General features: G+C 44.1%; 1 pseudogene; it reads right to left on the bottom strand.

Annotated features, from left to right (window-relative positions):
• Positions 1–5,326: 5,326 nt before the first annotated feature.
• On the bottom strand, positions 5,327–26,238 carry LOC110300908 (la-related protein 1B-like; annotated as a pseudogene).
• Positions 26,239–26,562: the final 324 nt, after the last annotated feature.

Genomic DNA, 26,562 nt, shown 5'->3' with positions numbered 1-26,562 from the left:
AGTTTGATTGGCTTAAGCAGAAGCAAAAATGAACGGCTGATTTGGGTTGCTGATTGGAGGGGGGAGGATTTTTTAACCGTCCTGCCTCTATCTCTCAAGTTGATGGTATCACAGGCGCATCCGTTGCTTTTCTGTTGCTGGGATAAGACATGACCAAGGCAACTGCCAGAAGGATTTGAGTTTGCGGTTCCATTTGAGAGGGTTAGGAGTCCATTGTGGTGGGAAAGCTTGGCAGGGAGCAGCAGCCATAGAGACTGGAGCAGAGAGGAGGGGTCACATCTAGAACTTAGAAGCACAAAGCAAAGAGACTGAACTGGGAATTGCCTGTGGCTCTGAGCCTCAAAGCCAGGTCCCTAGTGACATAGGGACTCTAACAAGGCCATACATACCTTAATAGTGCCACTAACTGGCCACCAAGAGTCAAACATCTAAGCCTATATCGAAGTTTCTCATTCAAACCACCACAGCAGGCAAGCCCCACATTTGGCCAATATTTGGTCTTGTGTTCAGATTACATCTATACTGAAAAAGTGATTATGCATGTTTTATATAAAAGAGAGAGAGAGAGAGAGAGAGAGAGAGAGAGAGAGAGAGAGAGAGAGAGAGAACAGAAGCAAAGCTGGAGGGGGAGTTGTAAAGACGAGACGATACTGAATGGGTTTCTTTTCCCCTTCTCGGTGGCTGTTCAATAAAGAAATAGCTATTGTGTTTGTTGTGTTTAAAGTTCCAGTGACTTGGGAATGTAGCTTAGTCCACTGCTTGCCAGCATTCATGAAGCCATGGGTTTGTTCTCCAGCACAGAATACAGTGGGACATGCTGGGGCACGACTGTAATCCTAGCACTCTAGTGAAAGAGATAAAGAGGGTCAGGAGTTCAAGGTCAACCAGCTGGCACTACTGGAGACTCTGACACCAAAACAATCAAACAACAACAACAACAACACACACACACACATTCATTTAACACTCATGCACGCAAAGTACAAATACTAGCTGAAGAAGCTGATGTCTGGTCTTTAGTGTGTGTTGTCTGACCTTCTTCTTCTTTTTCTTCTTCTTCTTCTTCTTCTTCTTCTTCTTCTTCTTCTTCTTCTTCTTCTTCTTCTTCTTCTTCTTCTTCTTCTTCTTCTTCTTCTTCTCCTTCTCCTTCTCCTTCTCCTTCTCCTTCTCCTTCTCCTTCTCCTTCTCCTTCTCCTCCTCCTCCTCCTCCTCCTCCTCCTCCTTCTTCTTCTTCTTCTGACTACTTTTAGTTCACTATTAAATGTGTGGGGGGAGGAGGATGTAGAAAAAACTTCCAAAAAAGCCAAACACGCGTCTCTATAACCCCAACACTTAGAAGGCTAAGGCAGGAGCATTGCTTCAAGTTCAAGCCAGCCTGAGCTGCTGTCTCAAAACAAAGCAAAAACCCTTTTCAAACATTTTGTGAAGTGACAAAAAGTGGCAAGAATGTATAGTACAGTATCATGTATGTAATGTTAAAAGATACATTGTAGTTATTTATATATATAATGTTAAAAGATACACTGTAGTTACTTATATATAATGTTAAAAGATACACTGTAGTTACTTATATATAATTTAAAAGATACACTGTAGTTATTTATACATATAATATTAAAAGATACACTGTAGTTACTTATATATAATGTTAAAAGATACACTGTAGTTACTTATATATAATTTAAAAGATACACTGTAGTTATTTATACATATAATATTAAAAGATATACTGTAGCTCTCTCTATATATAATGTTAAAAGATACACTGTCTTAATGTATATAATGTTGAAAGATACACTAGTTATTTATGTATATGTACAAAGAAACATAACTAGCATTTCTGGAGAGGAAAGTGGAACTGGACTGATGGTTAAAAAGAAGAAAAATTTCTTATGTTACTATTTGAGTTATTGCAAGAATATTATCATAGAAAAAGTGGAGGTGGTATCACATGCCTGTAGTTCTAGTACTTGAGAGGTGGAGGCAGGAGTTCGTCATCACTAGCTATACAATAAACTTGAGCCAGCCTGGATTACATAAGAGAAACCCCACCTCCATTAAAAACAAGCAAATAAAACTCCCAAATACCTAACGGCCTACCTACTCTCGTGTGTGTGTGTGTGTGTCTGTCTGTCTGTCTGTCTGTCTGCCTGCCTGTCTGATATGGGTGTTGGGAACCCAACTCCAGCCCTCTTACTTTCAATTGCTGAGCCCTCTCTCCAGCCCCTCCTGCCAAATATTTTGTTCCTTTCCCCTGGGTTTTGGCTTTTTAAAAACTCTTATCTCTTAGCTATGTTTCTACAGTCTGAGAGTCCTTCATTTTCTTCCTCTGGGTTTTCTGTTGCTGTTGAGGGTTTTTGTTTGTTTGTTTGTTTGTTTGTTTGTTTTGTTTTCTTAAGGTATTTGGGTCATGTGGATACTGAAGAGTTGGACTTCAGTAAGTTTTGTCCACTTCCCATTCCTGGAATATGTATTGAATTCCTTTGTAGTGTGAAGTTGGAATTCTTATGATGGGAGAGCCGGAGCTCTGTAGAAGTAAACAAGACGAAAACCCTGCAATGCTGGTTATTCGTCTCCTAAGACAGCAGGAATCTGAAATCCACACTCGTCACCTAGTTCCTCTCTGATCTCTGTGCACCTGCAGCAGTCAGAGGAAGCTCAGAAAACTTCCCCAAATCTGTCTGACATTAGAACCATCGAGAACACTGCTAACTTGGGAAAACAGCCACATCATAGCAAGAGGCCTTAGATGCTCCCTTCTGCGTGAGCTGTCTCCTCCTCCTTTCTCTGGGTCTCAGGATGTAAAGTGTCATTTTGGGAAAGGAACTGATTGGTACCAGTAACAGAAACAACTAATCACAGACCCACTCTGAGATGTCTAGTGGGCATCTGTGCCTGGCATTACACTGTTGGTTTTCTCCACAGCTTTTCTCATTGCCCGGGTGCATATATATATATACCCTGCAAGTTCTGTCTTATCTACTTCTCTATGAAACATCCTCTCCTTGTGCTTTTAAAGGTCATATGACCTCTCCAGGTTGCAGGGGAAAGTTCCCTTTCAAATTAATTAAGAGTTTATTTAAGAAGTTTTATAATTTTCACTCTGATTAATCTGCCCATGACAAGAGTGGCTCTCCCCCTTTCACCTGTATGCTCATATATTTGCCTAAGACTTTGGATGTTTTTGTCCAAAACAACCTTCAGAACTCTCAAAGGGTACAGTAAACACTGATGAAGCCATGGATGCTGGCCCACTCCTACAATTACAGTACTTAAGGCTGAGGCAGGAGGATTGCCACTAGTTCAAGATCAACTTGGGCTATATATGAGTTTGAGTCCAGACAAGGCAGCATGGTAGTTTTGACCTATCTCAAAAACCAAACAAAACCAAAAGAATCCCACTGATAATTAGAATATACTGAATGAAATCTAACCTTAAAATAATTATCACCAAACCTAAGTATGGTGGTACATATCTTTAATTCCAGCACTAGGAGGCAGATGCAAGGTGATTCTGTGAGTTCAAGGCCAACCTGGCTTATATAGTGAGCTTTAGGACAACCAGGACTATGCGGAAAAACTCTGTTTCAAACAAACAAACAAACAAACAAACAAACAAACAGTATTACAATGATGTGTGTGTGTGCGCGAGTACGCATGTGTGTGCGTATGTGGTGTGGTGTGGTGTGTGTATAGCTGTACAATGTGAAGGTGGAAGATAACTTGCAGTTGGTTCTCTCCTTCCGCCAGGTGGATGGACCCCAGGGATCAAATTTAAGCTGCTAACCAGCACAAAATCTTTATTTGAATTAAAAGAGTCATATCGCCGGGCGGTGGTGGCGCACGCCTTTAATCCCAGCACTCGGGAGGCAGAGGCAGGTGGATTTCTGAGTTCGAGGCCAGCCTGGTCTACAAAGTGAGTTCCAGGACAGCCAGCTATACAGAGAAACCCTGTCTCGAAAAACCAAAAAAAAAAAAAAAAAAAAAAAAAAAAAAAAGAGTCATATCTAAGCAGTTAGGCCACAAAGAAACTAATACATTCAGGCCATTGTTGAGCCACTAAGAATTCCTTACATACAATTCTTTAAAATGAATGGAGTGGATGTGAGAAAACCATAGTCTCTCAGAGCACATTTTCTGCTTGTTTTAGAAGGCTCACTCAAAGCCAGGAGGTGGTGGCGCACGCCTTTAATCCCAGCACTTGGGAGGCAAAGGCAGGCAGATTTCTGAGTTTAAGGCCAGCCTGGTCTACAGAGTGAGTTCCAGGACAGCCAGGGCTATATGGAGAAACCCTGTCTCGAAAAAAAAAAAAAAAGAAGGCTCACTCAAGAAGGCAAGTTGTGAGATGCAATGCCTTGGAGTATACTTATGTCTCTCTCTTTTTGTCTTTCTTTTTTGGTTTTCTCTTTTGTTTGTTTCTTTATTTGTTTGGGTGTTTGTTTGTTTGTTTGTTTCGAGATAGGGTTTCTCTGTATAGCCCTAGCTTCGAACTCAGAAATCTCCCTGTCTCTGCCTCCCCACCAAGTGCTACCATTAAAGGCATGCACCACTACCTTCCGGCTTGTTTGTTTGTTTGTTTGTTTGTTTTGAGACAGGGTTTCTCTTTGTAGCCCTGGCGGTCCTGGAACTTGCTCTGTAGGCCATCTCCAGCTCACAGACATCTGCCTGCCTCTGCCTCTGCCACTGGAGGAGTAGACTCCCACTGTCCTTCCCTGCTCCAGCTCTACTTTAAAAGCTAAGTGCCTCTGTATTATCTTATTAGTTATCAATTGTCTGAGACTCCTGGAGGGGCGGCAAGAAAAGAAAGGTTAAGTAACTATTTCCTCCAGCCCTGCGATCTGCCTCTTGGTCATTGTGAAATCCCCCGGGGTGATGTATATTCTAAGACTTCACTTGGAAAACTTTGGAATTTAAAGGAATGTTTCTGGCCTCCAGGAACGCTCTAGTTGCTTATTAAGGTGATTCACTCATTTCAAAGGTCTCTACAGACTGTCCTGTATCTTGACTAGATCGGTGACAATGCTCTGGCTAGTTGTCCACACCGGTTTCGCAAGATACTGCCTTTGGGGAAAACACACAGAGAACTCCCAGTCTCTCTGTATTATTTTTTACAACTTGAGAACCACGGGTCTTTTTTTTTTTCCCCCTCTCTCTGCTTTACTGATCTGGGCAAAGTATAAATGCCTGGAAACAAAAGATAGAATTTTCAGCAGTATTTCCCTAATGATAACTAACTTCCTCACCATGAATGAAGTAGCGCGAGCAGCCTAGGCTAATGCCATAGAAAGGAGAAGCCCCTACAGTGACCGCAGTCCTGCGGTCTGACTCACATCATTGTCAGAAAGGTGGTTTTCTCCGCTGCAGGCTGGCCCAACTTCTCCACAAGGGGATGGGTGGGCGGAGACATTCCTGCACAGAAGACGGTATGGTCACGTTTACTTCTGCAGCACCGTTTGCTCTCATATTTACATGGTATTTCACAGAGTCGCCTACTCCACTGAGTATTCCGGTCATATGACATCCAAGAGCATCGGTAGATCATCACCCCAACTGTATGGGACGCCAAAAGCCTGGCCAGGTATGACCTCCGGACAATCAGTCAACTGAGAGAAGTCTGTTTGTGGCACATTTCGAGAGAGCCTGCACGCGGGAGTGGGACTCCCTGCTCATCCATCTTTCTTCGAAGAAAGAAGTCCCATTCCAAGTTCTCTGTGCTGAAGTAATACTCAATTTGGCGCTTAATGTACTCATTAAGCAGTGTTTCTTCCACATGACACACCTGCATACCTGTGCCGTCATCGTAGTGATACATCATGCTGGTGTTAAGCTCTGTAGAATATGGCTGCTCAGTCCTTTCCCCTGGCTCTCGATAACCATATGAATAATCAGAGTTCAATCTAGGGTTTCCTCAGCCTCGGCCTCAGCCTCAGCCCCAGCCTCCCCCCTACCCCCACCCCCTGGCCTCTCGTGGAACCTCGAATCCACCACCCTCACTTCTCACACTGGATTCTCCATCTTGATCATCTCTTTTTTCTCTATCCTGTCTCCAACTTCTTGTATCTTTTTTTCGATTACTGTGCGCTGGTTTATTTGCTTCAGGTTGACTTCTAGAGCTGTTCCGGGACCCAGGTCTTTCCTGGCTGGCTGGTCTCACAACATCTAAGTGGAGTGGTATCCATTTGTGCTCATTAGCTCTCTTCGGCTGGCTGCTTTACTGAGCCTCATCCTCGCTGACTTCTCAGTAGGACCATTTAGTTTTGCTTCCGGGTTCTCTTTGCTCTCACTGTTGCTTCTTTTGTCAATCTTTGTAACCTCCCCGCTGGCCGGACACAACAAATCTTCTCTTCTTTTTCTTTTCTAATTTGTGGCTTTTTATTTCTTTGGTTGATAACACACTCTGAGACCCCGTGTTAACCAATTCACCTGGTGTTGGCCAGTTTGCTAGATCACTGAAGTCACTAGCCTTCTTGGATTTCTTTGTCTTGAGTTTGCCAGCTTTTATAATTTTGGGGGAACTGATCTCGGCCTCCGGAGAGGTGCTCCGGCCCGTGCTCATGCGGGGCAGGAGCTGCAACAGCTTCTTGGTCCACGGTTTCCCTTTTGTGGTTCCCCTTTGGTGGCGGCAGCGGCTTGTCCTCGGGCGGGCTGCCGCTGGGTCCTTGCAGGCATCCTCCGGACAGGTAATCTCTAATTATCTCAAAAACAAAGTTTAACTTCAACTTTCCAAAGATTTAAAATGTAACGTGGCCAGATTCCCGGGCTTCTTTCCACTGGAACAGAACATTATCTAGTCCGTCTTGTCAAAGTTACAGTAGCTATTAATTCTACGCTCCCAGGGCAAATTTTTCTGCAGTGGCTTCTTAACTCTTCTTGGAAAAACAAAACAAAACAAAACAAAAACAACAAAAAACCGTTATTCCTTCTGCAAGGTGCTGCAAAGTAAGCTGCCTTCACTCTGGATTTCCTGTGATCTCCCTCCACTGTTTCCTCATTCCAGTGCTTCACACAAACCATCATCCTCTCAATTCACAGCAAAACTTAGCATCTTTGATTATGAAGCTTGTTCAGGTGAAAGAAGTAATTTAAACTTGGATTTTGCGGGGCATGGTGGCCCATGCCTTTAATCCCAGCACTCGGGAGGCAGAGGCAGGCAGATTTGTGAGTTCTAGGCCAGCCTGGTCTACAAAGTGAGTTCCAGGACAGCCAGGGCTATACAGAGAAATCCTGTCTCGAAAAAACAAAACAAAACAAAACAAAACAAAACAAAACAAAAAGAAGTATTATACTTAAATACAGTCCTTTGGCTAGTGTAGGCCAGTAATCCAGCTACTCAGGAGGCTGAGGCAGAAGGGCCTCAAAATCACATGAGCAACTTAGGAAAACCCTGTATCAACAACAACAATAACAAAGAGTCTGGAGATATGGAGTCAACCATCAATACCACAACAAAGAGAAACACAGGCAATCCCCTAATTATAAAAATTGTTCTACTGTCATCTATTGGGAAGGAGACAGCTTTAACTTTAAAGTTCATTTAAATTATTATTATTATTATTATACAACATAAACATTATTATACAACATAAAATTTATTTATGTTGTATATGTATTATATATTATTATTTATATCACATATGTGTGCATGTATATATGTTTTTGCCTTTGTGTATGTACATACATCATGTGTGTACAGTGCCCAAGGAAGCTAGAAGAGGGTGTTGGGACCTCTGGAGCTGGTTGGTTGTGGGCCACTTTGTGGGTGCTGGAGACTGAACCTGGGCCCTGTGGCAGGACAAGAAGAACCTTAAAATGCTGAGCCCTCTTCTCCAGTCCTGGTTTTAATTGTATTACATTAATTCAAAAAATTTTGTATGGATGTATAGATGTCTTGCTTACATATATGTCGTACACTACATGCATGCCCGGGAAAAGACCAGAAGAGGACAGTGGATCCCCTGGAACAGCAGGTACAGAGGGCTGTGAGACACCATGTGGGTGCTGAGAACAGAACTGGGGTTCTCTGAAAGAACATTGATCCATGGATCCAGCTCCTTTTATTACATGTATTTATTTATTTATTTATTTATTTATTTATTTTGGACTGGGGGTGGGGAGGTGTATGCTAAGGCATATAAGTGGAAGTCAGAGAAAAAACTTTCATGGCTTCGTTATCTCTTTCCATCTCTTTGGTCCTGAGGAGTGAACGCAGGTCACCAGGCTTGGTTTCTTTACTCACTGAACCATCTCACCAACTCCTTCCCCCCCCCCAAAAAAAAAAGACTTTTAAAAAGCACCAATAGATGCCAGGCAGTGGTGGCACATGCCTTTAATCCCAGCACTGGGATCCAGAGGCAGAGACAGGAAGATCTCTGTGGCTTCAAGGCCAGTTTGGTCTAAATAGTGGGTTCCAGGATAGCCAGTGCTGCATAGTGAGACCTGAGGCCCTGTCTAGGAAGAACAAAAACAAAACAACACCGAAAGATTGATAGCATATTGCTGTGTGATATGGGCCAGCTGGGCTTACAGGCAAGCAGCACTGAGCCCAGCTCTGTAGGCAGAGCTTTCAGATCCTTGAGCTTTGTCTGGACTCTAGCCTGTTAAGCTATGGGAGGAGGAAACCAACTCCTGCAGGTGTACTCTGAGTCCTCGTGACTGTGGTAGCTCAAGCATCCTTCCACAAACACACACATAGTAGATAAATGCACTGCCATCATTTCCCTACATGTATCAGATTAGCATATCTTTGTTTTATAGTGTGATAGAATGTTTGGTTTTAAATTTTTCTGTCTGAGGTGGCTGGAGAGATGACTCACAGGTTAAGAGCCCTAGGCTGCTCACGCCAAGTAGCCACATTCGATTCTCAACATCCATGTGGCTGCTCACAGCTGCCTCTCATTCCAGTTCCAAGGGTTCCAGTGCCCTCTTCTGACTTCTACTGGGACCAGACACACATGTGGTGAAACAGACAAACATGGCAGACAAAACATTCATACGGTAAAAATAAGGAAGGATATTTAAAGAATACTTGCTGTTTGACACAGAGGAGCACAACTAGTCAAATTGAAAAATAAGTGATGTGGAATACCCCAATTAGAACATCTATATTACCCTCCCCACACAGTTCGGGACAAGGAGGTGGGAAGATTAGGAGTCAGAGGCCTGGGAGGACTTGTATGAGTGTCTCCAGGACATGACAGGGTTCCTGCACTTCCTGATCTCACGCCAGCAGAGGCTGCCTGAACAAGATCTACACAAGATCCAGCAAGCCAGTCAACATTCCATCCCACCAGGCCCCACCCCTAGCTGTGAGCTATTAGCCTTTCAAGGCTGCTCAGAAATCCAGAGAGTCAGTTACCCTCAGGCGTGTGACCATACTCTAGTGTACAGTCCTATACCTACGTGCGTACAACAATAACTGGACTCAGTGGGTTGTAAAGAAGCGGGGGAGGAGGAGGACAGAAGAAATAATAATGAAGTTAGGAGGGTGATGTGGGACAGTCTGGGAGAAGTCAGACTACATTGTATACATATGTGAAATCCTCAAAGAATATATAAGTAAAACAAACACAAACAGATCTGTGAGCGGACTCAGCAGATAAAGGCACTGTGCACGCCTGAAATGAGAATTCAATACCTGGAACCACTGTAGATGTAGAAAGAGAGAACCAACCCCACAAAGTTAACCTCTGACCTTCACATACATACCTTTTCAAGTCTGCACATGCATCATGTACACACACACACACACACACACACACAAAGTAATCACTGCCGAAGTTGCTGACTTGGGTTGCCTAAAACACTAATTTGGGTTGGGATTAGTGCTTAATTTCTAACAATTTCTGAACTGACACTAAACATACTTCTGCCAGTTTTTTTCTACATTTTAATGCAAAACAGCATTCTTAAGAGTTGAAGTCAAAATATCAGTCAACTCTGAAAAATGTGGAAGATTGTCTATATTCTGCAATACCCAGTAGTCAGTTATGACTTTATTATGCAAAAAGTAATATGGACATCCATCCTATTAGCATGTGTGGTGTTTTGAATGAAAATGGACCCATAGGCTCTTAGGGACTGGCACTTTTAGAAAGTGTGGCCTTGTGGGAGTAGGTGTGGTCATGCTGGAGGAAGTGTGTCCCTGGAGATGGCTTTGAGGTTTCAAATACTCAAACCAGCCGGGCGTGGTGGTGCACGCCTTTAATCCCAGCACTCGGGAGGCAGAGGCAGGTGGATTTCTGAGTTCTAGGCCAGCCTGGTCTACAGAGTGAGTTCCAGGACAGCCAGGGCTACACAGAGAAACCCTGTCTCAAAAAAAAAAAAAAAAAAAAAAAAAAAGCTCAAACCAGGCTCAGTGTCTTTCTCTTCCTACTGCCCGAGGATCCAGATGTAGAATTCTCAGCTACTTCTACAGCATCATGTCTGGGTTCATTCTGCTATGATTTCCTCCATGATGATAATGGACTGAACCTCTGAACCTGTAAGGCAGCCACAATTAAATGTTTTATTTTATAAGGGTAGCTGTGAGCTCCCAGGGGGCCAGGTTAGTTGACACTGAGTGATCTTCCTATGGGGTTGGCATCCCCTTCAGCTCCTTCAGTCCTTCCCCTGACTCTTCCATAGGGATACCCGACCTCAGTCCAAAAATTGGTTGTAAATATCTGTATCTGTCTCAGTCAGCTGCTGGTAGAGCCTTTCAGAGGACAGCCATGCTAGGCTTCTTTCTGCAAGCACAAGATAGCATTGGTGTCAGGGTTTGGTGCCCACCCATGGGATGGATCCCAAGTTGGGCTGGTCTCTGGTCAGCTTATCCATCAGTCTCTGCCCCATTTTTGTCCTTGCAAAACTGCAAAAATTTGTCCCTATGAGACAGGAACAATTGTGGGTCCAAAATAAGCCACCAGTCAAAGAGCATACACTAGCTTGTCCAAGACCCCAGGCACATATGTAACAGAGGAGTTCCTTGTCTATCTTCAGTAGGACAGGATGCACCTAATCCTGTAAAGACCTGTTGCCCCAGGAAAGGAGGATGCCTGGGTGGGGGCACCCTCTCATAAGCAAAGAGCAGGTACAGAGTGAAGAACTCTGGGAGGAGGGGTAGGGAGGGGGCAACATGTAAATAAATAAAATAATTAAAAATAGAATAAAATAATTTAAAATTTGAACCAAAAGAGGGAGAGATTACAAGAAATACAAATGAAACTCAAAAAAAAAAATCATAAGGATCAAGAGAAATGGATGAAACCCTAGATACATGCAACATACTAAATTAAGCCACAGACCACACATTCCACCAGTCAGGCAGGAAATGTTGAAGTGTGTTCCTTGCACACTGGCATTTTGAGAGAGATCTTGATCTCGTTCTATTTTTTCCACAGCACCCTTCAGGGAGTAATTAACCTGCAGGCCACTGAATACAGACACTGAGGTCTCCTTAAGGCGCCAGGGCACTCACATGACAACCATCTCATAACAAATTCCATCTACTCCCTGATAAGATATCTCTAAGCATTTTTTTTTTTTTTTTTTTTTGGTTTTTGAAAAAGCTCTGCAAGTAGGGGGGGAAAATGAGGCTCATCAAATACATTGAGCACATGAGAACCCTCCCCAGCCACTCTACTCTGTACTTTGTCTCCTGCAAGCCAGTGTAGTAAGTATCTTTAGGGCAAAGCAGTTGAGTTAGGTCCAAGTCTACACCTAAGAAGCAAGTAATGGAGCAGGGGCAGGGGGTGGCACACACATTTAATCCCAGCACTTGGGAAGCAGAGGCGGGTAGATGAGTCTCTGAGTTTGAGGCCAGCCTGGTCTATAGAATGAGTTCAAAGGCAGTCAGGGCTACACAGAGAAAATCTGTCTTAAAAAAATTGAAAAGGAAGGAAGGAAGGAAGGAAGGAGGGAGGGAGGGAGGGAGGGAGGGAGGGAGGGAGGGAGGGAGGGAGGGAGGAAGAGAGGAAGGAAGGAAGGAAGGAAGGAAGGAAGGAAGGAAGGAAGGAAGGAAGGAAGGGAGAAAGAACATAATGCAATACCTATTCCTTCAGCATATATAAAAATACATATGCACACATGATTACACATGTATCTGTGTATAGAAAACATGCATTCACGCCACGAGATATTTACATATGGACTTATGTTTAAAAGAATTCTTGCTGAGCAGCGGTGGTGGTGCATGCCCCTGCCTCTGCAGTGCTAGGTTTAAAAACATCCACTATCACAGCCAGCTTCCACGAGGCGTCTTTAAAGTAAGGAAAAGAAGGCTTCATAATTCTGTGTTTTTCTTAGAGAACTGGATTCTGGTTTGGACTGAATCCGGGCAGCTGCTACGCCTGAGGAGCCTGAGGTGGAGAGAGTAAGCTAAGTCACTTTGAACTGTCTGAGGAGGGTGTCCCTAGGGCAGCTGCTACGCCTGAGGAGCCTGAGGTGGAGAGAGTAAGCTAAGTCACTTTAACTGTCTGAGGAGGGTGTCCCTAGGGCAGCTGCTACGCCTGAGGAGCCTGAGGTGGAGAGAGTAAGCTAAGTCACTTTGAACTGTCTGAGGAGGGTGTCCCTAGGGCAGCTGCTACGCCTGAGGAGCCTGAGGTGGAGAGAGTAAGCTAAGTCACTTTGAACTGTCTGAGGAGGGTGTCCCTAGGGTGACTTGTTTCGAATAGAATTTGGAGAAATCCTTTTCTCTCTCAAAAAGGGAAACAATTATTTTTTTTTTCTTTTGTGAGTCTGTAACCAAACCAAACCAAACTAAATAACTTTTTGTGGTAATGATGGGAGAAAATAAACAAGCTTTAAAATCAAATGAAGCTGGGCTTCTCTCAAGTATAATAAGTGTCGTGCTTTATAAACTGTGTGGAATGAGGCAGCAAGGCTTTAAATTATGAATTTATCAGTACTTATAAACAAGATGTTTGTGGTTTTTATTGTTCTTGCCGTTTGGAAGCTACAATAGTGTCATTCCAAGAGGTAGCAGCAAAGCGAGTTTTGATTTCTCGAGTTCCTCATCTAAAGCAAATATCACTTAATTTGATGATTTTTTTTTCTCTCACTCTTTCTTGGAGAGATATGACCAGACATGTGCAAAAAGCATCAGAGAATATGGCCAGCTGAGCTCAGAACTGCTAGCACTCGGGCCACACCGTTTCAGTTGCCTGTACTTCTCTTACGCACCAAGTCTAAGAAAAGCTGAGCAAGCTCAGAACATCTAATTTTGCCCGTCCTAAACAATGTTTAGGAATACATTTTCCATAGAAAGCAGAGAGACACTGATAAGTGGATATTAGCCCAGAAACTTAGGATACCCAAGATATAAGATACAATTTGCTAAACACATTAAACTCAAGAGAACGAAGACCAAAGTGTGGACACTTTGCCCCTTCTTAGAATAGGGAACAAAACACCCATGGAAGGAGTTACAGAGACAATGTTTGGAGCTGTGACAAAAGGATGGACCATCTAGTGATTGCCATATCCAGAGATCCATCCCATGATCAGCTTCCAAACGCTGACACCATTGCATATACTAGCAAGATTTTGCTGAAAGGACCCAGATATAGCTGTCTCTTGTGAGACTATGCCAGGGCCTAGCAAACACAGAAGTGGATGCTCACAGTCAGCTATTGAATGGATCACAGGGCCCCCAATGAAGGAGCTAGAGAAAGCACCCAAGGAACTAAAGGGAACTGCAACCCTATAGGTGGAACAACAATATGAACTAACCAGTACCCCGGAGCTCTTGACTCTAGCTGCATATGTATCAAAAGATGGCCTAGTAGGCCATCACTGGAAAGAGAGGCCCATTGGACTTGCAAACTATATGCCCCAGTACAGGGGAACCCCAGGGCCAAAAAGGGGGAGTGGGTGGGTAGGGGAGTGGGGGGGGTATGGGGGACTTTTGGTATAGCATTGGAAATGTAAATGAACTAAATACCTAATTAAAAAATGGAAAAAAAAAGAAAGCAGAGAGACTTGGAAAATAAGTCTTGGGCTGGAGACTCAATAGAAAAGTCAGGAAAAATGAGATTTCTTTTTTTTAAAAGATTTATTTATTTATTTGTTATATTTACAGCACACTGTAGCTGTCTTCAGACACCCCAGACACCCCAGAAGAGGGCGTCATATCTCATTATGAATGGGTTGAGCCACCATGTGGTTGCTGGAACTTGAACTCAGGACCTTCAGAAGAGCAGTCAGTGCTCTCAACCGCTGAGCCATCTCTCCAACTCAAAGATTTCTTTTTTTTTTTTTTTTAAAGATTTATTTATTTATTATATGTAACGACACTGTAGCTGTCTTCAAACACACCAGAAGAGGGAGTCAGATCTCGTTACGGATGGTTATGAGCCACCATGTGGTTGCTGGGATTTGAACTCCGGACCTTCGGAAGAGCAGTCGGGTGCTCTTACCCACTGAGCCATCTCACCAGCCCCCTTTTTTTTTTTTTTTTTTTTTTAAAGATCAAAGATTTCTAAGATAGCCTGGATTCTCCTCAATGTAACTGACCTGCAATTTGAGATAGGGTTTCAGAGACCTGTCTGCCTGCAATTTGAAAGTAGCAAATGACACTTAATTATTTCAACTTCTGAACATATGTCACATGACCACACATATGTAACTCAGGACTAACATCCACTCAGATTACAGAAATATGCCTTTTATTTGTTCTTTTTTGGGGGGCAGGGGAGAGAGTCTCTCTAGGTAGCTCTAGTTGTCTTGGAACTCTTTATGTACCTCAATTTTAGAGATCCTCCAGCTTCTGCCTACCAAGTGCCTTCGCCACTGTGATGGCTACACCTGGTTGTCAACTTGACTACATCTGGAATGAACTACAATCCAGAAATGAAGGGCACACCCGTGACCTAGATCTTGAGGTTGTAAGGCACAGGCTTCTGACCTGAATCTTGACATGGGATGACACACACTTTTGATCCAGATCTTGAGGTGTAGTGGGCCATTAAAAGTTTAGGCCCAGGCCAGATAGTACACATCCTTAATCCCAGGAGACAAAAGTCAAGATCTCTTGAGTTCAAGGACAGACTGGGATAGGGCAAATTCCAAATCCAGGCGTGGTGGCACACACCTTTAATCTGAGCTACACCTTTTGCTGGAGGCCCATGTAAGGACAACCGGAGAAGGAAGGTCTTCTTCACTTGCTGTGCTTACCTGCCAGCACGTCTGGTGGAACCTACTTCTGCAGGATTCCAGCTTATACAGAAGATAAGCTGAAACCCCCAGTGTCCTGGGACTGAGCAACTCCTAGATTCTTGGACTTCCAGTTCACAGCTGCCCATTGTTGGGTTAGTTGGACTGCAGGCTAATACTTCCCTTTCCTATACAGAGACATTCCACAAGTCCTGTGACTTGAGAACCCTGATTAATACAGCCACCATGCAGGCTTTCAGAGTTTAGATCTATGCCCACCGCTGCTGTTCAGTCATAGACATTCCCGTTGATCAGGGGGTCCATTGTTCAGGCAGCTTTAAGCTACAGAACAGGGGGAATGCTTGGTATCATCTGTGACTCTCTTTTCCTCAGCTGTCCTACCCCTCGACCAGTCTTTCAGCAGTCACTGTCACTCTGCTTCTAAGTGAACTGAGATTCCTGCCACCATCCTTACCATCTTTACTGCTGGTGTTCCGGTCCAAGGAGCCATTATCTCCTGACTGAATTGTCACAATTCTCTTAACTGGTTGTCTCAGTCAGCTTTCTGTCAGTGTGACAAACATCCAAGATAACCCAGGGGTCAGGAGGGAGTTTCTATTTGTGTTCTGGCTAGTTTTATGTCACTTGACACAAGTTAGAGTCATCTAGGAGAAGGGAACCTCAATTGTGAAACTGCCTCCATGAGACTGGGCTGTAGGCCAGCCAGCAGAGCATTTTCCCAGTTATTGATTGATGGGCATGGTGCCACCCTTGGGCTGCTGGTCCTGGTGCTATGACAGGCTGGACAACACATAAGGACCAAGCCAGCAAGCAGGACACCTTCATGGCTTCTGCATCAGCTCCTGCCTCCAGGTTCCTGTCCTGTTGAGTTTCTGCCCTGACTGCCTTAGATGATGAGCAGTGATGTGGAAGTGTAAGGAAAATAAACTCTTCCTTCCACAGGTTGTTTTTTTGGGGGGTGGGGGGCATGACATTTTATGACAGCATCAGGAGCCTCAACTGACACCTGGACTCAGTTTCAGAGACGTCAGTGCCTGGTTGCCTGGCCATTTGCTTCAGGACTGTGGTAAGGTAAGCACCATGAGGTTGTCTTCACAGCAGGAGCATGTGCTGAAAGCTACTCCTGGTTCACAGCAACCAGGAAGTGAAGACTAGAGCTCACAGGGCTGGTAGGATGGCTCCCTGGGTAAAGTAAGGGTTATTGCTGCCATGACTGATAAAATGAACTTAATTCCTGGGATCCACATGGTGGAAGGAGAGAATGGACCAGTTGTCCTTAGACTGTCACACTTGTGCACAACACATGCAAGCATGCACACAGAAGTGAGAGAGGGGGGAGGGAAAGGGGAGGGAGAGGGAGATAGCGAGGTAGAGTCAGACAGAGAGACCCAGAGAGAGGAACCAGAGCCCTGTTATACCCATCAAGGACACACACTCAGTGAGTTAACTCCCTTCCCCCGCACCTCCTAAGGCTTGCATCGTCTCCCAACAGTGTGATCCGGTGAGACCAAGCTTTCAACGAAGGAGCTTTTGGGGGAGCGTAAGATATAGCATGCAAGCTAGTGGCACAATCAGTATAGAAGGTCCTCAACAGGCTAAACTTAGAACTACCATATGACCCAGCTGTGGCACTTCTAGGAACGTGCCTAGAGGGCTCTAAGTGGGCACATCAGAGCAATGCATGAGGCACTCCTACACTGTCACATTAATCATGACACCAAGTTACAGAATCAACTTAGGTGTCCATCCGTGGATACAGGGATAAAGAATGTGATACATGTACACACAACAGAGTTTCCTTCAGCCATGAAGAAAAGGGAAAGTGTGTAATTTCAGGGAAATGGATGTTTTCTTCTCTGTGAGGCTTTCCCTAGTTGTTATGTTACTAAACTCTGGAGGTCATCAGGGTATGAGAAGTAAGCTAGGCTCAGAAGACAAGCAGTGAGTGCTCTCTTTATATGACCACACTCACAGATACATGAAGGCTTTGGGAAAAGAAATGGGTCTAACAGGAGTGGTGGGGAAACATTGAATAAGGCGGGGGGGGGGTGAGTATGGACAAAGCATTTGGCATACTTGGACAAAACTGCCGTAATAAAAATAATTGACTTGAACTACAAGTAAAAAACAATTTTATTTAAAAATTTTTTTCTACTTGACTATATTTATTTATTTATCTTCTTTTTTTTTTTTTTGAGACAGGGTTTCTCTGTGTATCCTTCGCTGTCTAGAACTCGCTCTGTAGATCAGGCTGGCCTTGAACTCAGGGATCCATCTGCCTCTGCCTCCAGAGTACTGGGATTAAATGCATGCACCACCAACACCTGACCCCATTTTTGTTTATTTTCTATGTATGTATGTATGTATGTATGTATGTATGTATGTATGTATGTATGGTGGTATGGGTGTTTTGCCTTCATGGATGGATATATATGCATTATGTACATGCCAATGCCTAGAACATACAGGATACCCCTGGGACTGGAATTACAGAGATTGAGGGGTGCCTTATGGGTGGTAGGAATCGAACCAGAATCTTCTGCCACAACAACAAATGCTCTAACCACTGGGTCATCTTTCTTTCTCATCTTTACTTTTATTATATAAACTTCATTATCTAAAAAAAAATTGCAAATAAAAACATCACATCAACATTACCCAGACCCAAAGTCTATATAACTCTAATAATGTTTTTTTAAACTTGTGGGATAAGAAGATGTAGAGTCTGGGAAGATGGCTCAGTTGGTAAAGTGCTTGACATATATGCACGAGTGTATACGCACAAGTGTATACACACGAGGACCTGAGGTTGCTGTCCCCATGTAAAAAGCTGAGTAGAGCAGCAATTGCCTGTAATCCCAGGAGATGGTGAAAGATGCTAGTGGGGAAACCCCCACTCAAATCCTGAATCGGCGAGCACCCAAGGAATCACGAGACACCGTCTTGATGCAAACACACAAGGTAGTTTAATGATAGAGCTCTGGGCCAACACATATCTCACACAGGAGACAGAGATTGTCGACCACAAGGCTCGAAAGCTAGGGGTTTTTATAGAAAAGGGGCTGGGAGCCGGGCGTGGTGGCGTACGCCTTTAATCCCAGCACTCGGGAGGCAGAGGCAGGCGGATTTCTGAGTTCGAGGCCAGCCTGGTCTACAAAGTGAGTTCCAGGACAGCCAGGGCTACACAGAGAAACCCTGTCTCGAAAAACCAAAAAAAAAAAAAAAAAAAAAAAAAGAAAAAATGAAAAGGGGGTGGGGCTGGGGGAGGAATTGGCATGGTTTCACATGATTGGTTCATTTAAACATCAGCAGAATGATTACACATCAGAAAAAGAGTATGTGCAGGTCAGGGGGTCAGGAATTCTGAGGGCCGGGTGCTTATCTAACATTTAACCCAGGTCAGAAGGGCAGGAGATAGGGAGGTGCCGGGCCAGTCCAGACATTCTTGTATGTCTTCTCTATCTTTATGGCTAGCCAGTTCCTGGGATGACTTTACAGCTTTTGTTCTTTGCTCTAGGCCCAAAAAGCCTTCCTAACTAGCAAGCCGCATGAGTCATGGACCTTGAATTTTAATTTTCTTTCAATGGGGAGACTGGAGGATCCTCAAGATGCATCAGTGTTCTCCAGGTTCAGTGAGAGACGCTGTGTCAAAAATAAGGTGGAGCAATCAGGTGGCACACACCTTTAATACCAGCACTCTGGCGGCAGAGACAGGCAGATTTCTGTGGGTTCAACGTCAGCCTAGTGTATATAGTGAGTTCTAGGCCAATCAGGGCTCAAAAGAGAGGGAGATGGGAGGGGAGAGGAAGTCAGAAGAGGAGAGAGGAGAGGAGAGGAGAGGACTTGGTGGGGGGCAGGGAAGAGGGTTGAGCAAGTAAAGGAGTTTGCCTCCAAGCTTAAAGACCTAAGATGAACTCTAGAGATGCACGTGGTAGAAGGAGAGAACAGACTTCTGAAAGTTGTTCTCTACCACCACATGTGTGTCTTAGGAGATGCTCTCTCTCTCTCTCTCTCTCTCTCTCTCTCTCTCTCTCTCTCTCACACACACACACACACACACACACACACACACACACAATGTTTTTTAAAAATCTAAAAATAAGGTAGAGAGTGCCCGAGGAAGACATTGAGGTCAACCTCTGACCTCTCCATGCACAGATATTAACAGTCTACACACACATGCACACACACAAAGGTCCAAGCCACATCAATGTGTTTCCTGCTTCTCCCTCTGCTCCATCTTTATCAGGCGCCCAATATGGCATCAGAGTGCCTCTGTATATTTAAACCAAACCTCCTCAGCATTCCTGTTTGATGAGCCCTCCAATAGATTTTTGGCTTTTTGTCTCACTCAGTAGTCCAGGTTGCCCTTGAGCTCACTATGCAGATGAGGTTAGACTTGAACTTGTGTCAGTCCTACCTCAGCCTTCCAAGTGCTGGGGTCCCAAGTGAGTAAGCCACTATACCCAGCTTTCCTATGGGTTCTTACTCTATTTAGTGTGTATTCTTTGGCCTCCTCACCTCTCTCTTCACTGCGGTATGTGTCTTAGCTACATAGTTTACAGCTCACTTGGTAATCTTGTTTCTGTCTCCCCCACAGAAATGCCAGTGGACAGGGAATTTTATGGGTTTCCTTCACTCCTGATGGCCACACACTGTTCCTGGCTTGCATTAAGTGGTTAGTAGGTTTATAAAATAAGCTGACTCGTCTACAGTTTGCCACTGCTTCAGTTCAGCGAGCCTTTTGTAGTCATAACTGCATGTTGGCGGATCACTATCAACTGTCAGTGAGCCACCCTGCTTGGCCTCTTTGGTAGTGAAACAACGTCTCTGAAAAAGAATGAAGGAAGAAGAGTGGACTAGAGAGGCCGAGCTTTGCCTTTAAACATTACATTTACAGATAACGGGAAACGATACACTTTATGCTGAAGCCGGTAGCATGAGGCTGAAGAGATCATAGAGAGAGAAACTGAAGAGTGCCACAGTTACTGGTTTTCTTTACTCTTTGTCATGGGACATAAAGTCCCCTCATCTTTTTTCGTTTTTATGTGTTTCTGATCTCAAAGCTCCCCTCCACCTCCACCCCGTCTTTTATTTATTTATTTTTATTACATGTATGTGCCTACGTGAGTATAGGGCACACAAGGCTGGTGCCTGCAGAGGTCAGAACAGGGGATCAGATCCTCTGAAGCTGAAGTCAGGAGTGGTTGTGAACCGCCTAACCCGGTGCTGGGAACTGATCCTGCTCCTGCAGGAAGAGTTGTAAGTTTTCTTTTCTTTTTTTTCCTCTCCCTTCCCTTTTCCCTCTTGCTCTGGCCCATAGGTTTTTTTTTTTATTTGTTTCTCATTATGGATGGTTGTGAGCCACTATGTGGTTGCTGGGATTTGGACTCCTGACCTCTGGAAGAGCAGTCAGTGCTTTTAACTACTGAGCCATCTCACCAGCCCCTCGTTTGTTATCTTAACTGTTGAGTAGTCTCTCCAGCCCCATTGAAGTTCTTTTTCTCAACAGTTTACATTCCAGACTTGAACTATCTCTGAAGTGGTTCATATCTGCAATCCCAGGACATGGGGGACAGAGGTAGGAGGGTTGTGAGTTTGAGGCCAGCCTTGGCTACCTAGTGTTAATAAGATTGAATAGTTAAATAAGCATGCTCTATTTTTTTTCTCTCTTGAAATTATTTCTCAGAACTGTCCTTGTATGCAGTTAGGCTCCCTACTCTTAGGGTTTGAGACAATCGTAGCGCTCAGTGGGCAGAGGCAGGCAGATCTCTCTGAGTTCAAGGCCAGCCTGGTCTACAGAGTGAGTTCCAGAATAGCCAAGGTGACACAGAGAAACCCTGTCTCAAAAAACCAAACCAAACCAACTAACCAAACAGAGATGGGGTTGGAGAAATGTCTCGGTGGTTAAGAGCAATTGCTGCTCTTGTAAAGGATGAGGCATGGTTACCAGAACCCACATGGACGTTCACAGCCATTTGTAGCTCCAGTTCCAGGGGATCCAGCACCTTCCTCTGACCTCTGAGTGCACCAGGCACTCACATAATTACAGCAGCCAAACATACGCATGTGAAATAAAAATAAACCTAAAACAAACAGCCAGGCATTATGGCACATGTCTTTAATCTTAGCACTCAGAAAGCTGAGACTGGGGTGGGGGCGGGGGGGGGGGGGGGAGATCTGAATTTAAGGCCAGCCTGGTCTCCATATCAAGGTTCCAGGTCAGCCAAAGTTCCATAGTGAGACCCTGCCTCAGCAGCCAAGGCTACCCAGGGCAACCCTGTACTGAAAACAAAACAAAAAACAGACAAAAAGGAAGTAAATAAATAAGTGAACAGCAAGCTTTGTTGTGGAAAATCTAGATATATAGTAAATTAAAGATGAGAGTATAAGAACAGGCCAGCTGACCCATCCGTTGTCAAGTCCCATTCTTAACTCAGCCATTTTTCTGTTTCTAACATTTCTGGGCAAATGGGACAATTTAAAGCAAACTACAAACATTAACAAATTTCCACGGTGAGCAAACGTTTCAGTCAGCCACACACCACTTAATGACAGGATACATCTGGAGAAATGCATAGTTAGACCATGCCATCATCTCAGCGATGTCACAGAGAGTGTTATGAGAGCCTAGAAGGTTGGGGATGATCACTTGGCTTTTGGCTGCAGTCAAGAGGCAGTAAATATAAGCTGGGTGACAAAGCTTCCCGGGCAAGACAGCGGGTGGTTTCATTTTCATTTTTTGACACAAGTTTTCACATAAACCAGGCTGGTCTATGTAGCTGACAGGTATGATCTGGGACTTCTGATCTCCCTGCCTTATCTCCTGAATGCTAGCATTACAGGTGTGGGCTACCTGTTTATGTGGTGCAGGGGGTTGAACCCAGGAATTCATATATCCTAGACAAGCACTCAACCAACTGAACTACATCCACAGCCCCACCATGCCGTTTTAATACACTTAAAAGGGGGAGGGGTAATGGTGGTGCATGCCTGTAATCATGGCACTCAGGGGGCAGAGGTAGAGGCAGTTGGAGCTCTGAGTTCGAGGCTAGCCTGGTCTATAGAGTAAGTTCCAGGACAGCCAGGACTACACAGAATAACCCTGTCTCAGAAAAAAAAAAAAGTTTCTTTTCCTAAGCATTTGGGAGGCAGAGACTGGCAGATCTCTGTGAGTTTGAAGTTAGTCTAGGTCTACCTAGAAAGTTTCAGGCCAGCCAGAGAGATGGGACATACTGAGATCCAATCTCAAGAGGAAAGAAAATTCATGTGACAGTACATGTAGGAGTCAGTGGAGATCAAAAGAGAACACTGGATCCTTGGGGCTGGAGTGGGCAGGATGTGAGCTGCCCCAAGCTCTTAATCATTGGTCTGTTAACTGTCCACCCATTCCCCCAAAATAAGTTCTGTATTTATAGGGGTGTGCTCTAAAAATAACAACAAAAATATACTGCATGCAAATGTATAAACTAGTAATGCAGTTGCATATTATTACTATTATATACTGTGCATAATTGTGTGTGCCTGAGTTTTTTGTTTTGTTTGTTTTTGTTTTTCGAGACAGGGTTTCTCTGTGTAGCCTTGACTGTTCTGGAACTCATCCTGTAGACCAGGCTGTCTTGGAACTCAAGAGATCTGCCTGCCTCTGATTCCTGAATGCTGGGATTAAAAGTGGTGTGCCAGCACTCAGGAGGCAGAGGCAGGCGGATTTCTGAGTTCGAGGCCAGCCTGGTCTACAAAGTGAGTTCCAGGACAGCCAGGGCTATACAGAGAAACCCTGTCTCGAAAAACCAAAAAAAAAAAAAAAAAAAAAAAAAAAAGTGGTGTGCCACCACTGCTTGGTGAGTGTATGTTTATATATATATATAATTGGTGGCACATAGCTTTGTTTACTCTAGCATCAGCACCAACATGTGCGTAATGCCTTATAGTTTATTGTCCATCAAAGCATTGCTATGGGATGTGTGACCATATGAAGCTCTGATGTTGTGTCCTTTGTTCTATTACTTGAAAACAGCGCCATCAGCGCAGTATAAAGGAAATGATACCTTCACAGTGTATAACACCCAATCTATAGTAAGTCTCCCCGAGTAGCTCAAAAATGAATTTCTCTAAGTTATTATGTTGAAATTAAGGTCCCGGGCTGGAGGGATGGGTCAGCTGTCTAGAGTTCTGGCTGCCTTTCCAGCAGATGCAGATATGAGTCCCAAGATCTACACAGTGGCTCACAACCACCTGTAACTCCCAAGGAATCTGATACCTGCCTCTGCCCTCTCAGACAGTGCACATATATGATGCTTATACATGCATGCAAAGCAAAACCTACACATAAAGCAATAGAATATATAAATCTAAACAACAACAACAACAACAAAAAAAACCCAGCCCTTCTGTTTTAAAAGAAAGAGACTGACTTCTGAGAGCCACAGCTGGCACTGCGTAACCTCTGCTGAAGCCCCTGACCTCTAGGCTCCCACACCCCCTACCCCGTGGGATTTATCTGTTGGGAAGATGTCTCTGATTTTATTAAGCAAACTCATGCTTCAAAGTAACATCTCTAGAGCTTGCCATGGTGGCACCAGCCTTTAATTCCAGCACTCAGGAGGCAGAGGCACGAGGATCTTTGTGTGTTTGAGGCCAGCTTGATCTACATAGTGTATGTATTCTAGGAAGTTAGGGCTACACACTGAGTCAGTCTCTCTGTCTGTCTGTCTGTCTCTGTCTGTCTCTGTCTGTTTCTGTCTGTCTCTGTCTGTCTCTGTCTGTCTCTGTCTCTCTCTGTCTCTCTCTGCCTCTTTAGTCCCAACAATAAATATCCCCGAGTCTGCAGCTCTGGCTGTCCTGGAACCCACTCTATAGACCAGGCCTGTCATCCTCTTCCTCTCTGGCTGTCCTGGAACTCATTTTGTAGACCAGGCTGGCCTCGAACTCAGAAATCCGCCTCCCTCTGCCTCCCGAGTGCTGGGATTAAAGGCGTGTGCCACCACGCCTGGACACACCTGATGACCTGAGTTAGCTCCCTAGGATGCACAGGGTGGGAAAGAGGAGCAGCCACTGCAAGTTGTCTTCTGACCTTCATATATTCACATAAACAACCCTTGTTTGCGTGTACAAACACTCTCTCTCTCTCTCTCTCTCACACACACACACACACACACACATATGGGCAAGCACACACACACATACACACACACAAACACATTAATAAGTAAATAAATGTATTTAAAATATTTTGCTGTTTGCAAATTTGCATTGGGAATTTCAACCAGTCCTTCCTAGTGATCTTCCTTCCTTTCAGAATGATGGCTGTGACAAGAATGGCCTGCTTGCTTGCTTGCTTTCTTTGTTTCTTTCTTTCTTTTTTTTTTTTTTTTTTTTGGTTTTTCGAGACAGGGTTTCTCTGTATAGCCCTGGCTGTCCTGGAACTCACTCTGAGACCAGGCTGGCCTCGAACTCAGAAATTTGCCTGCTTCTGCCTCCCAAGTGCTGGGATTAAAGGCGTGCACCACCATGCCCGACTATGTTCTTCTTTCTTTACTGTTTATCAAGTTTGGAGGATGCTGGAAGGAGCTGGAGGCCTTTTATTTTTTATTTTAAAAATGATTTAATTAATTAATTAATTAATTAATTTATGTAATGTGTATAAGTACACTGTAGCTGTCTTCAGACACCCCAGAAGAGGGCATCAGATCTCATTATGGGTGGTTGTGAGCCACCATGTGGTTGCTAGGATTTGAACTCAGGACCTTCAGAAGATCAGTCAGTGCTCTTAACCATTAAGCCATCTCTCCAGCCCTGGTCTTTTATATATTATAAGAATATTCCATCCCCAGCTGAGAGAGTATGCTAGTGATTTCCTGGGGATACAGACTCCTTGGTAGCAGCTAACCATTTATGATAAGGGTATAGGTCATGTTTTGAAATTCATGATACGGTTCTAGAGGTATGGTCCTTCCAGTATTGAACACATTCTAAAAACTGGTAGGAGAATGAAGGTCTTTTCACCAGTGCCTTGTTGCTGGGAACCTGGGTAATGCAAATAGACAGAGTTCCTGTGTGAGGCTTCTTAGATAAATAACCCTGTTTGCATTCTGGGAAGGTTTTGTAGTGCCTATCTCCTACATGGTGGACGAGTTTCTGAACATATAAGGGTGATATCCGTTGCTTTGATCAGCTCTTAAAGGAATTCTTTTTCTCCCCCTCCCTTTTCTTTTTTTAAATCTTAAGAAAGTCTTAAGCATAGGTAACACTCAGAACCACTATTGCAGTCGGTCACTCTGACATGCTTTCAAAGGTTGGTCCTTATGTTGTTGATTACTACCACTGATTTTCAAGATGATGACAATGATGATGTTGTTGTTCTTGTTGATGATGATGTTGTGGTTACGCATACAACTGGCTGACTCTGTGCACATACCTGAGGAGGTCAGAGATGTGTCCGACCCCCTGACGCGGAGTTACAGGCAATTGTGAGATCCCTGGATCACGCTGGTCTTCTGCAAGAACAATACGTTCTCTAAGTAATCTCCAGCCCTTCTTACATGTATTCATATGCTAGGGGGGCATGCACAACATGTGTGTGTGTGTGTGTGTGAGTGTGTGTGTGAGTGTGTGTGAGTGTGTGTGTGTGTGAGTGTGTGTGTGACTGTGTGTGTGTGAGTGTGTGTGTGTGAGTGTGTGTGTGTGTGAGTGTGTGTGTGTGTGAGTGTGTGTGAGTGTGTGTGAGTGTGTGTGAGAGTGTGTGTGAGTGTGTGTGTGTGTGTGTGTGTGAGTGTGTGTGTGTGTGAGTGTGTGTGTGACTGTGTGTGTGTGTGTGTGAGTGTGTGTGTGTGTGAGTGTGTGTGAGTGTGTGTGTGTGTGAGTGTGTGTGTGACTGTGTGTGTGTGTGTGTGTTGATCAGATGGTGAGAGTCACACTCAGTTCTTTCTGGGGGTCAAACTTACTCTGTCAGGTTTTTACCTACTGAGCGGTTTTCCTGGCCCCTACACTTTATATTTTATTATTTTAATTTTTATTTTATATGTATGCATGTATGTTTTGCCTGCATTTATGTCTGTGCACCTCATACTTACCTGGTGCCAGTGCCATCTTCAGAAGATGGTGTTGGATCTTCTGGAACTGGAGTTACAGACAATGGTGAATCATTGTGTGAATGTAGGGAATGGAACCCAGGTTTTCCTGTAAGAGTAACAAGTGTTCTCGACTGCTGAGCCATTTCTCTAGCTCTCCTGCCTTTATTATTATTATTGTTGTTGTTGTTGTTATTGTTATTTGAGAGGTTTTGTTCTGTTTTCTTCTTTTTCTTGTTTATTTAAAAATGTATTTATCTATTCACTTTACATCACAATGTCGGACCTCCTCCTTCCAATCCCCCTAACACAAGTCCTATGCCCATTCTCCCCTTCTCCTCTG

The sequence above is a fragment of the Mus caroli genome, unplaced genomic scaffold, assembly GCF_978045245.1.
Source record: "Mus caroli unplaced genomic scaffold, Mus_caroli_1 scaffold_10, whole genome shotgun sequence".
Lineage (NCBI taxonomy): Eukaryota > Metazoa > Chordata > Mammalia > Rodentia > Muridae > Mus > Mus caroli.
Note: the sequence above shows the minus strand (reverse complement) of the source record. Positions and strands in the feature narration are given on the sequence as shown.